This window comes from Lithobates pipiens, unplaced genomic scaffold (assembly GCF_037356315.1).
Source record: "Lithobates pipiens isolate NorthernLeopardFrog02 unplaced genomic scaffold, aLitPip1_a1.2 Scaffold_19, whole genome shotgun sequence".
In the NCBI taxonomy this organism is placed as follows: domain Eukaryota; kingdom Metazoa; phylum Chordata; class Amphibia; order Anura; family Ranidae; genus Lithobates; species Lithobates pipiens.
In genome coordinates, this window is record NW_027507764.1 from 345,112,918 (window position 1) to 345,125,665 (window position 12,748).

General features: G+C 42.1%; 1 protein-coding gene across 1 annotated transcript in view; it reads right to left on the minus strand.

The window, feature by feature from the left end:
• Positions 1 to 12,748, minus strand: part of F13A1 (coagulation factor XIII A chain) — a 223,360-nt gene that overhangs the window by 133,166 nt on the left and 77,446 nt on the right. The window lies entirely within an intron of this gene.

The window sequence follows — 12,748 nt, forward strand, 5'->3', positions numbered from 1 at the left end:
ATACAGCGTGGTCTGCAATACTTACCTTCAATCCGTATCTGTCCCCAGCAGTCATTTTATTTGCTACTGGATGCTGGATTTATCCAGGTTAAATAAACAATTAGCATCATTCAATCCCACTTCATCTAAGTCCAGGCTATTATAGCCATTCCCTTGGAGCATATTATTTCCTTTCCTGGGCTTAGAAGGCTACAGGAACTTTATGATGCTCGCTTACACATCATTACATGAGCATTGTTCAGTACAGTTGTAAGAAAATACCCTCCATAGGTGCTAGAGAGAAGCAAAGACCTGTGACATCATTGGACCATTGAAAAAATGTTTGGAAAAAAGCATATGGTTGATAAAGTTGTGTAGCGGAGAGACCTAGGGAGAATGGGTTAGCTGGGGGGGACATAAGGGTCACTTCAAACTAGAATTCAGATTTAAGCACTTTAAGGACAGTTATACTGCCGTTTAGTGATGAGTAAAAGTTCAGTTTACTGGATGTTCACTAAACAGTTAAAAAATCACAAACATGCTAGGGAGATGTCTTAAACCTACACAAGAAGTGGCACATCTGTAGGATGTATGCCAGTAAAAGTGACATTTAAAAGATTTTTAGATGTTTAAGATTTAAAAAAAAACTATTGTCGCTAAATGACAATTCAGACTCCTGAACCGCTACTGTTTCCAGGCAAACCAGCTGGGAGATCCTTGGTGATGTCATTGTCCAAAGATACAGTGCCTTGAAAAAGTATTCATACCCCTTGAAATGTTACAACCAAAAACGTAAATGTATTTTATTGGGATTTTAGGTGATAGACCAAAACAAAGTGGCACATAATTGTGAAGTGGAAGGAAAATGATAAATGGTTTTTAATTTTTTTTTACAAACGAATATCTGAAAAGTGTGGCGTGCATTTGTAAACAACCCCCCTGAGTCAAAACCTTGTAGAACCGCCTTTTGCTGCAATTATAGCTGTTATGCCACATACACACGATCAAAATTTCGGCCAGCAAAAGACCAATGAGAGCTTTTCATCGGAAAATGCGAATGTGTGTATGCTCTATTAGAATTTAGCTGGCCGAATTCCCACCAGCAAAAATTTGAGAGCTTGTTCTCAATTTTCCTGACGGAAAAACTTTCTATTGGAAATTTGAATTGTGTGTATGCAATTCCAACACGCAAAAACTCACACATGCTCAGATTCAACTACGAGATGGGAGCTATTGGCTTCTGGGTATTGAACTTCCTTTTTCTAGTCCCGTCGTACGTGTCGTACGTCACCACATTCTTGACGGTTGGAATTTGGTGTGACCGTGTGTATGCAAGACAGCTTGAGCGAAATCCCATCGGAATTCCGTCAGGAAAACCATCAGAGTTTTTTCCGAACAAAAATAGGTTTAGCTCTGTCAGATTGGATGACGATCTGTGAACAGCAATTTTCCAGTCTTGCCACAGATTCTCATTTGGATTTAGGTCTTGACTTTGACTGGACTATTCTAACAAATTAATATGCTTTGATCTAAACCAAGGATATGCAATTAGCGGACCTCCAGCTGTTGCAAAACTACAAGTTCCATGAGGCATAGCAAGACTCTGACAACCACAAGCATGACACCCAGAGGCAGAGGCATAATGGGACTTGTAGTTTTGCAACAGCTGGAGGTCCGCTAATTGCAGATCCCTGATCTAAACCATTCCATTGTAGCTCTTGTTTATGGTTGTTGTCTTTATGGAAGGTGAACCTCTGCCCCAATCTCAAGTCTTGCAGGTTTTCTGTTAAGATTGCCCTGTATTTGTCTCCATCCATCTTCCCATTAACTCTGACTAGCTTCCCTGTCCCTGCTGAAGAAAAGCTACTACCACCATGTTTTATGGTGGGGATGGTGTGTTCAGCAGTGTTAGTTTTCTACCACATATAGCCTTTTGCTTTTAAGCCAAAAAGTTCAATTTTGGTCTCATCTGATCAGAGCACCATTTTCCAAATGTTTGCTGTGTCCCTCTCATGGCTTATCGCAAACTGCAAAAGGGACTTCTTATGGCTTGTTTTCAGGGCTGGACTGGGAAAGAAATTTGGCCCTGGACTTCATCCAGACCGGCCCACTTACATTTTGAGTGTCCCATCAGCAGCCCCCTTACATCAGAGTGTCCCATCAGCACCCCCTTACATCAGAGTGTCCCATCAGCAATCCCTTACATCAGAGTGTCCCATCAGTACCCCCTTACATCAGAGTGTCCCATCAGCAGCCCCCTTACATCAGAGTATCCCATCAGCACCCCCTTACATCAGAGTGTCCCATCGGCAGCCCCCTTACATCAGAGTGTCCCATCAGCAGCCCCCTTAGATCAGAGTGTCCCATCAGCAGCCCCCTTACATCAGAGTGTCCCATCAGCAGCCCCCTTACATCAGAGTGTCCCATCAGCAGCCCCCTTACATCAGAGTGTCCCATCAGCACCCCCTTACATCAGAGTGTCCCATCAGCAGCCCCCTTACATCAGAGTGTCCCATCAGCAGCCCCCTTACATCAGAGTGTCCCATCAGAAGCCCTCTTACATCAGAGTGTCCCATCAGCACCCCGCTTACATCAGAGTGTCCCATCAGCAGCCCCTTACATCAGAGTGTCCCATCACCAGCCCCCTTACATCAGAGTGTCCCATCAGCGCCCCTTACATCAGAGTGTCCCATTACCAGCCCCTTAAATCAGTGTCCCATTAGCACCCCCCTTAGATCAGAGTGTCCCATCAACAGCCCCCTTAGATCAGAGTGTCCCATCAGCAGCCCCCTTACATCAGAGTGTCCCATCAGCAGCCCCCTTACATCAGAGTGTCCCATCAGCAGCCCCCTTACATCAGAGTCTCCCATCAGCAGCCCCCTTACATCAGAGTGTCCCATCAGCAGCCCCCTTACATCAGAGTGTCCCATCAGCCTCCCTTACAACAGAGTGTCCCATCACCAGCCCCCTTACAACAGAGTGTCCCATCAGCAGCCCCCTTACATCAGAGCGTCCCATCACCAGCCCCCTTACATCAGAGTGTCCCATCACCAGTGTAGTTCAGAGGTACCCAACCTGCCTCTTACTGCTATACCACTTGTACTCCAACATCCCCATTTCTTACCCTTCTAAAATGATGAGACTACACCCTAATTTTGGAGTATAAATGGCCATAGCAGCCTATTTATTATTCACACTATATAAATAACTCCAATATCAAATATATACTAAAATATCACCTCCACAACAACTTGTTTAACTCCAGTCTGTTGGTCTTTGACAGCACCCCCGAACTCCAACACATATTCCACCAATACACTGCGGGACCTTTTTCCACACGATAGGCCTCCAGCGGATAATCAGCTCAGAGACAACCCCCTTCCCGCAGTGCAACCATTACAGTATTCCAGCTAACGTTTCACTGGAATACACCGGAGGGGCACATACTACCGATGAGCCTCCCACCCCTTTCCATCACATATGTTTACTGCCACCGTCAAAGACCAACAAAACACCGCCAATCCACAGCTGCCATGACGACCATCTGCCATGCTCCTGAAAGAAAGAAAACACATAAACCAACAAACACAGACAACATATAGGGAGGGCGGGTGGGAAAAACTGCCTCCTCCTTTCTTTCTCCACAACTTTCTGTTCCCCAGCCCAGTCCCGCCTCCTCCTTATATATTACCACTCCCCCTTGGACTTTACTCACTGTCTCCTCCCCTCTTATCTCTTCATATTAACCCATGCATTGTCTCCCCTAAACACACTGTCATGCCCGGCCCTGCACTACTTTTTCTTTTCTGTCTTTTCCGTTCCGGGCCTCACTTCAGTAGCCCCCTTACATCAGAGTGTCCCATCAGCACCCCCTTACATCAGAGTGTCCCATCAGTAGCCCCCTTAAATCAGAGTGTCCCATCAGCAGCCCCCTTACATCAGAGTGTCCCATCAGCAGCCCCCTTACATCAGAGTGGCCCACTGAGCCATCGGCCCACCGGGAAACTCCCGGTAGTCCCGATGGCCAGTACATGCCTGCTTGTTTTAAACAATGGCTTTCTTCTTGCCACTCCTATGGACAGATTCTCTCACCTGGGTTGTAGATCTCTGCAGCTCCTCTAGAGTTATCATGGGTCTCTTGGCTGCTTCTCTGATGAAGGCTCTCCTTGCCTGGCCTGTCAGTTTAGGTGGACTGCCATTTCTTGGTTGGTTTGCAGTTGTACCATACTCTTTGCATTTGCAGATGATGGATTGAATAGTGCTCTGTGAGATGTTCAAAGCTTTGGATATTTTTTATAACCTAACCTGCTTTAACCCGTTCCAGACTGCCTAACACAGATGTACTTCGGCTGGTCGGCTCTATTGCATGAAATGATGTACCTGTACGTCATTTCGTGCAATAGACACTAGGGGCACCTCCGCCTGCGCGCGCTTTGATTGGACAAAGGGGGAGCTGATCAGCAGGCCCGGAGGACCTGAGGTCCGCTGGCCACCCGCAATCATTCCCCAGAAAGGCAGTACAGCGATCTGCCTATGTAAACAAGGCAGATCGCTCTTTTGACAGAGGATAAGATAGAGATCTTGTGTTCCTGCTAAGCAGGAATACCAATCTCTGTCTTCACCCAGTCAGAGCATCCCCCACACAGTTGTTTTAAAAATAACAAACATGTTATACTTACCTGCTCTGTGCATTGGTTTTGCACAGAGCAGCCCTGATCCTCCCTCTTCTCAGGTCCCCCACCAATGCTACTGGCTCCTCCCCACTGTCGAGTGCCCCATAGCAAGCTGCTTGCTCTGGGGGCACTTATGCGTGCTCTCGCCGAAGCCCCCTCTGTGTGTCTGTAAGACACAGAGTGTGGCTTGGCCTCGCCCCTCCCCACTCGCTCCTCACTGGCTGTGTTTGTCTCAGCCAATAAGGAGAGAGATACCCGGGAGGGCCGAGGCTCCCATGCGCAGTGCTGGATCGGGATCAGGCTTGGGCAAGTATTGGGGGGGAGGGGTGCTGTGGGGGAATAGAACACTGAAGGTTTTTTACCTTCATATATAAAATACATGAAGGCAAAAAAATCTTCAGTCTTTACAACCACTTTGAGGATGGGTTAGAGATATCTTTGAGTTTAGAGTTTTTCTGGCACAAGCACAGGTCTAGTATAGCTAAAAGGTGCTCCACTAACCAAAGCTCATTTCATAAGCAAAAACCGCAAAAAAATCTCTTTGAAGCGATCTTCTCTATTGACTCTAATGCATTTTGAAATATTTCATTAAACTGTCCGAATTCCTGTCAAATTTTCTGCAATGTAAACACCAACAATTTTGTTAATTTCTTGTAGAAAAATCCTATGCTTATGCTTTGCTATGCACACAGACGTCCTATCTTGGCAGGTACACAAAAGTGTGCGTCTATCCTTTAGCAAACTACATTGCATGAGTCACGTCTACTGGCTTTTGTCTCCCATGGACCACAGCTGGACCTTCCAATCTCCTCTCTGTTCCACATAACAAACATTTAGCGGAAATTTAGCGGACATTTAAAGGAAAGAAAGATGTTGTGCCAAGGGTAGGGTACAGAAATTATGTTTGGGATATTAGCTGCAGCCTAGCTGAATTAAAAATGAATAGCAAAAAATAAACACAATTAGGATATTAATAGGAAAAAAGCAACAAGAAATCAATTCAAAATTAGAACTATCTCCTCTGGATTTGATCAGTAGTTGAACGAATTTCAGCAATACAATGGCAGACAGATTACTGCACTTCCTCCTGGGTCTGGAAGCCACTTATTTTCCTTGTTTGACTCCTTGAACTTATATAGGATGGCTTATACTGCTTTTATAATATTTAAAGAAAGTCCATGATAATACATTTGACATATATCTCTCAGTGAGATTCGTTATTCCCACCAGTTGTTCTAAACTTTTTATACTATCTGCCTCCATTACTATCTACCTCGTTACATGCTTTTGAAACAATGTTAAAATGTTACCCTCAATTAAGTCTTAAGTCAACTTCTTTGACTTCCCTAGAGCTTCTCTGTGTCTCTTTGATGTCACAAACCATTATACTTTGTTATTGTTCAGTCAATTACTGTAAATGACTTATTGCTGAACATTAGATATTGGCCTGCCACTTTCTATCATGCAAGACTAAAAGCATAATAACATGCTTCTTCTTATAAGTAGGAAGCCTTTCATGACTTCCTATATCCTATGCAGCTTCATCATTTACAGTTCAAAAGGGAAACTAAGAGACAATTCACAATGTCATTATGCTATATAGGATATTGCAGTAAAGTAGGATATCATCGCATGCAATAATGGACAATGACTTGAGCAGGCACAGTGAAATGTCTTAAAAACACAAATGGTGGGATTACATGTGCAATCAGTCAGATCATAACTAGGGACTAGGAAAGCTAAAAAATAACGTAAAAATCTCTTATATTTGTTTGCATACAGGGGTATGATTTACCTTAGGATTTTAAGGTATTTAAAAGCGTCTTACATGAGTGACATCACTATACACTACTGGTATGTAATTTTATTCAGGCAACTATTCAAACACCTACTTGTCCTCCATTTCTTTTTAATCACATACCTTCCAACATTTTGAGATGGGAATGAGGGACACCTACTATGCCTACTTATGTAGGCATAAGACACGCCCCCTGCCACACCCCCTTAAAGGAGAATTAACCCAAAAAAAATCAAATCCACAAGGGCTTTTTTTTACCACTACTATTCCTTTATATTGACTTTTACAATTTACAAATGCAGCAACTTAAAATTTGGATGAAAGGTTTAGCACTGGGAAACTCTTTTTGAAAGATAAAAAGTGCATTTTATACACAACAAATGAGGGGGGAGAGGGACAGACGGAAATTGCTCCAAATCAGGGACAGTCCCTTGAAATCGGGGACAGTTGGGAGCTATGCAATCAGGTTTCATTCTTTAATACCTCACCCTTTTTCTGACAAGTGGCAAGGGATATAAAAAGCATGCAAGACATGTAGGAGCTGGCGTCCCTACCAGCCACAAGTTAAAAACACTATTTTATACAATTTCCCTATGGCTAAATCAAACTGTTTTTCTTTGGGATGGTGTAATCAGCATTTGATTGCTTAGGAACAAAAATACACCAAAGCAAAATGTGTTATAAAAACATACAAAAATACATCAAAGAACCTTAAACTATAGTGAAATTATAGGCAAAGGCTGGATTTCAAGCAGGTAACAAGTATGTCAAATAATGGATTCAAATATAAAATAAATGCAGCAAGTGTGAATACCTACATTTGACTGGGTATCAGCCTCTAACCACTGTATAGCAGCACTCAGACTGGGAGACAGAGGGCTATTGCTAGGAGCCAATCATGTGTGCGTAATACCCATGTGCTGACAGACATGAACGGAGGAATTACTCATCAATATCCTGCTGCTCCTTGACTGTCCAGTCACAGCATGGAGACACGCTGTATTGCTGTAACAGCGGTAGAGTCAGGTCACGGGCCTAAGTCTGTCATGTAAATCAGCTTCAATATAAGTATTTAAATTGGGTATTTAGATGTTTGTCTGGTGTTCACCTTTAAAGTACAGAATTTAAAAATGTGGCCTAAATAGCATACATTCACTATTTTTATTTTCATAAAGGAAGTACATTTGCATGTAACCCAGTAATTACATATGGCTAAGGTTGAAGAGTACCGTATATACTCGAGTATAAGCCGAGATTTTCAGCCTCTTTTTTGAGGCTGAAAGTGCCCCCCTCGGCTTATACTCGAGTCATCGCTGTCTGCCCGCTCGATCAGCGTGTCGAGCAGACAGACAGCGGCCATTCTATTCAAAAGCCGCGCCTCCGGCTCCGCCTTCGCCTGTGATAGGCGGAACACTGAATTTCCCAGCAGCCTGTGTTCCGCCTATCACGGACATCGTATCATCCTCGTACTACGGACGAGGATGATACGACGTCTGTGATAGGCGGAACACAGGCTGCTGGGAAATTCAGTGTTCCGCCTATCACAGGCGAAGGCGGCGGCGCAGCTTTTGAACTTTACAATGGCCGCCGACGAAGAGGGCACGGGACGGAGGCAAGGGAAGGCAGGGCACGGGACGGGACGGGACGGCGGCGGCAAGGCACGGCACGACACGGGACGGATGCAAGGAGGCAAGTCACGGCACGGGACGGAGGCAAGGAGGCAAGGCACGGGACGGAGGCTCGGGACAAAGGTAGGCTGGACACACACACACACACACACACACACACACACACACACACACACACACACACGGATGGAGACACACACAGGGATGGATGGATGGATGGATGGAGACACACACACACACAGGGATGGATGGATGGATGGATGGAGACACACACACACAGGGATGGATGGATGGATGGATGGAGACACACACACACAGGGATGGATGGATGGATGGACACACACACACACAGGGATGGATGGACGGACACACAGGGATGGACGGACACACAGGGATGGACGGACACACAGGGATGGACGGACACACACACAGGGATGGACAGGCATGTCTCACCCTCGGCTTATACACGAGTCAATAAGTTTGCCAGTTTTTTTGGGGGTAAATTGGGGGCCTCGGCTTATATTCGGGTCGGCCTATACTCGAGTATATACGGTAAATAGGGACAGAGATTGTACTGTTTTTTTTTTTAGCTGCTGTTTTCTCAGTCTAGACTGTTGGAGCATGTATACAATAGCTAGCAATAAACAGAGTTGCATTTTAAGTGTAGCCTAAGGTGAAACTAATTATGGGATCGCTTCTGGCATTGAGAGAGCGCTAGAGGTAAAATAAAATCCTGGAGCTCATTTGTGCCATTTTCTGCATGTTGTAAGAAGCTCAGCTGATGTAATAAACAGGACACGAAGAAAAGTGTATGAACCAATAGCAACCAATCATAATATGCTTTACAAAAGTAGTACATGATTGATTGTGACTGTTAGCATTGTGCACCACAATTCATATGTTATGCATTGCTTCTTGCACTATTTCATTGAATAAACCCAAGGCTGCGTAATATATGAATGCTAGGGAGAGATGTGAAGTGGCCCAGTATGTTTATTGACCTATACCTGAATATAAATAAAGGAACAGGTCTGTGACAGGCTGTTCAGAAAGAAGTCACTACTTCCTTGCTGACTACTAAGGACTGATATCTTTCCTTTGTATATGGGAAGAAATAAGACGATGGCTTAGAACAGTTGGTATTTGCACAAATTCCCTCAGATTGTTCTCTTAATAAATCTTATTGGAACTGGGCACAAAATCAAACAAATAATTGCTAACTCTCCCTTCACAACCATACAGGTGCGACAGCGTGTGCAGTTAATGTGTGTTTTGTGAGTGACAACATGTGCTGCAATAGGGAAGACTATCGTTTGTGCGCTTGCACTTTTTTTTTTTTTTTAACACTTTAAATTACACTAGAACACATGGTACTATATTACTAGTTATAGGTGGGGACAGTGGCCACTTGTTTGTACTTTTAATATATTGGTCAGGCAATGCACTGACACCTTTGCTGCCATACTGCTATGTGCTGGGTGTTCAGTGTGCCCCTGTGCCTTTAAGGAGGGCTGGGCTCCTTCCAGGCTCACCTGCCCTCTGCCTATCCTTTAAAATGCATGTGCTTCCATTGTGGAGACTCTCAGATGTTACAGTTAGGACTACAGAAAATAATGGGGTACCTTGACGGGGCCTGTAGCTTATGTATTTGCAAATGTGTGCAGATTAAACCCCTGTTTTTAACGCATCTTGTTAGACAGGTCAATTCGGTTGGTTAAAGGCTGGTTGGTAAAATGAGCTTGGAAATTTCATTGGTTTTGTTTGACATATGTCGCCCTTCCAGTGCCCCTTGCTGCAAAGACCAGTTATAGGTAAAGGCAGTGACCACTTTTTTGTACTTTTAATATATCGGTCAGGCAATGCACCAACACCTTTGCTATCGTAGTGATATGTGCTAGGTGTTCATTGTGGGGGCAGTGGCCACTTGTTTGTACATTTATTACTATGCATTCTGGTGCACTAAAACACACCTTATTAAGGTGCATTGGGATGCCATTAACCACTTGCCAACCAGCTGCTGTCATTATACTGTGGCAGGTCGGCACGATCCCACAAGCCGTCATAGCTGTACGTTGGCTCCTTTAAGCGGGATAGCAGGAGCACACCACCCGCTGCACTGCGGGAGGTGCTGATGCTCGTAGCCGGCGGTGGTGATGACACACAAATCCCTGTTCTGTGAGGAATGGAGAGGCAGATCGTGATTTCTTAATAGCTGGAAACCATGAACTGTCATGTCCTATAGTCAGTCCCCTCCCCCCACAGTTAGAAAACACACTAGGGAACACAGGTAACACCTTGATCGCCCCCCAGTGTTAACTCCTTCACTGCCAGTGACATTTACACAGTTATCAGTGCATTTTTATAGCACTGATCACTGTATAATTGTCAGTCATCCCAAAAATGTTTCAAAAGTGTCCGATATGTCCACCATAATGTTGCAGTCCTGATAAAAATTGCAGATACCCGCCATTACTAGTAAAAAAAAAAATAATAAAAATGCTATTCTGTCCTCTATTTTGTATAACTTTTGCACAAACAAATCAATATACACTTATTGCGATTTTTATTACCAAAAATGTGTAGAAGAATACATATCAGCCTAAACTGAGAAAAAAACATTTTTTTAAATAATTGGGGATATTCATTATAACAAAGTACAAAATATTGTGTTTTTTTTTTCAAAATTGTTGCTCTTTTTTTGTTTATAGCACAAAAAATAAAAACCACAGAGATGATTAAATACCACCAAATAGAAAGCTCTATTTGTGGGAAAAAAAGAAGGTCAATTTTGTTTGGGTACAGAGTCGCACAACTGCGCAATTGTCAGTTAAAGCCGTATCGCAAAAAATTGCCGGGTCATTGAGCTTTGTAATTTATTTTTTTAAACTTGTTTTATTTGAAAATTAAAGGAGATGCATACAAAACATCTTAACAGTCAGAATCTTGTCCAATGACAAAACTTATACAGGAAATCGGCACATGAAAGGTAAAAAATATATATCCACTATCCAGTATAATAGTTATATGAGATGAAGGCTTGCAGAAACATGCATCTTCTTGTTTTATTTTAGAAACATTAAAAGAAACAGCATATACATAATATTAGACAAAGTTATTAGAGAAACATATTGAAGCACGGATGGTACAAGAAAATAAAAAAATCTATAAAAGACTTACATAGTCACGACATTAGATGACATTATATAGATTTAAGTGTGAAAACAGCTTATAACTGAGGGGTATTATTATTATTTTTTTTAAAACCAAAGTAGATGTAAATATATCTAATTGGGGTATGTAATTATCAAATTATCAAAATCATGACCTTAACTTCAAATATATGCTTATAATAGATATTGTATCATAAGGAAAGAATGGTTGTGAAAAAGATAATTGTTTTGAGAGTTCAAGGAAAAAGGAAATCATAAAAGGACATAAAGGCAAATGGGAGTGGAAGGAGGCAAAACTCCGGAGGAGTGATTTGTATGTACCTACTAATGTTGTAATCCTAGAGAGAATCTTAATCACCATGACGAGAGTACTCAGTTATCAAAAATATCTCACATATAGTAATTAATCCATGGCTTCCATGTGATGTCAAACTTTGTCAAATTATTATTATCAATAGCATCCATTTTAGCATGAATGAAGGATTGATTAAATCTAAGTTTGGTTTCTGCAATATTCACGACAGATGTTTTCCACACATTAGCTATAGTCTGTTTTGCGGCTATCAGGAATGTGAGAAATAATTTAAATTGTTTCTGAGTAAGAGAGGCTGGTTTTAAATTAAAAAGAGCTAACATTGGGTCTGATAAAACAGTCAAATATATTTGAGATTATCAAAAAGACCTTTTTCAAAATGTTTGCACGATTGGACACTGCCACCAAATGTGCATATATGTGCCTTGTTGCGGACAGCCACAAAAACAGAGGCCAGCATTGTCTGTTGTGAATTTGGCAATTCTTGCAGGAACCAAATACCATTGTGTGAGAACTTTATACGATGTCTCAATCGCCAATATATTTGTAGAGGAAGATTTGTTGTTAGACTATATGTTAGACTAAGTTTTAGAATCAATCATACAATCAAGATCTTTTTCCCACTTAGCAACATATATAGGTAAATAGTATTTGATTTAGTGATCAATTGAGTATACATTGATGAAATACGACCTTAAGCATGTGGTTCTTTGAGGCAAAACCTTTCAAATTGAGAAATGGTGTGTAGGTTTACACTTGAATTGAGAAGGGGAGTATAAAAATGTTTGATTTGAAGATATCTGAATATTTCAGATTGAGGAAGCCTATATACCTCACATAGTTCTGGGAAAGGTCTTATTGAGGTAGTTGAAGTTATATTATATAGACAAGTAATACCAGCCTTAGACCAAGCTTTAAAAGTTTTGGGAAATGTCCAGGCTGGATAAAAGGCCGGATTTTTGTGAAAAGATAGTAGCGGGTTATGTGAGGATTGTAAACCATGTGAGATTCTATGCCTATCTCAGATAGATAGAGAATGCTTAGAAATTGGATTATTTATAGATTTATGATCTGCAGGTTGTAACCATAATATATTGTTTATAGGGAGAGGATCGTAGACTAAAGCTTCAATGAATACCCATATAAGAATTTCTGTAGTCGAATGATATTTCGTTAGTTGTGAGAAT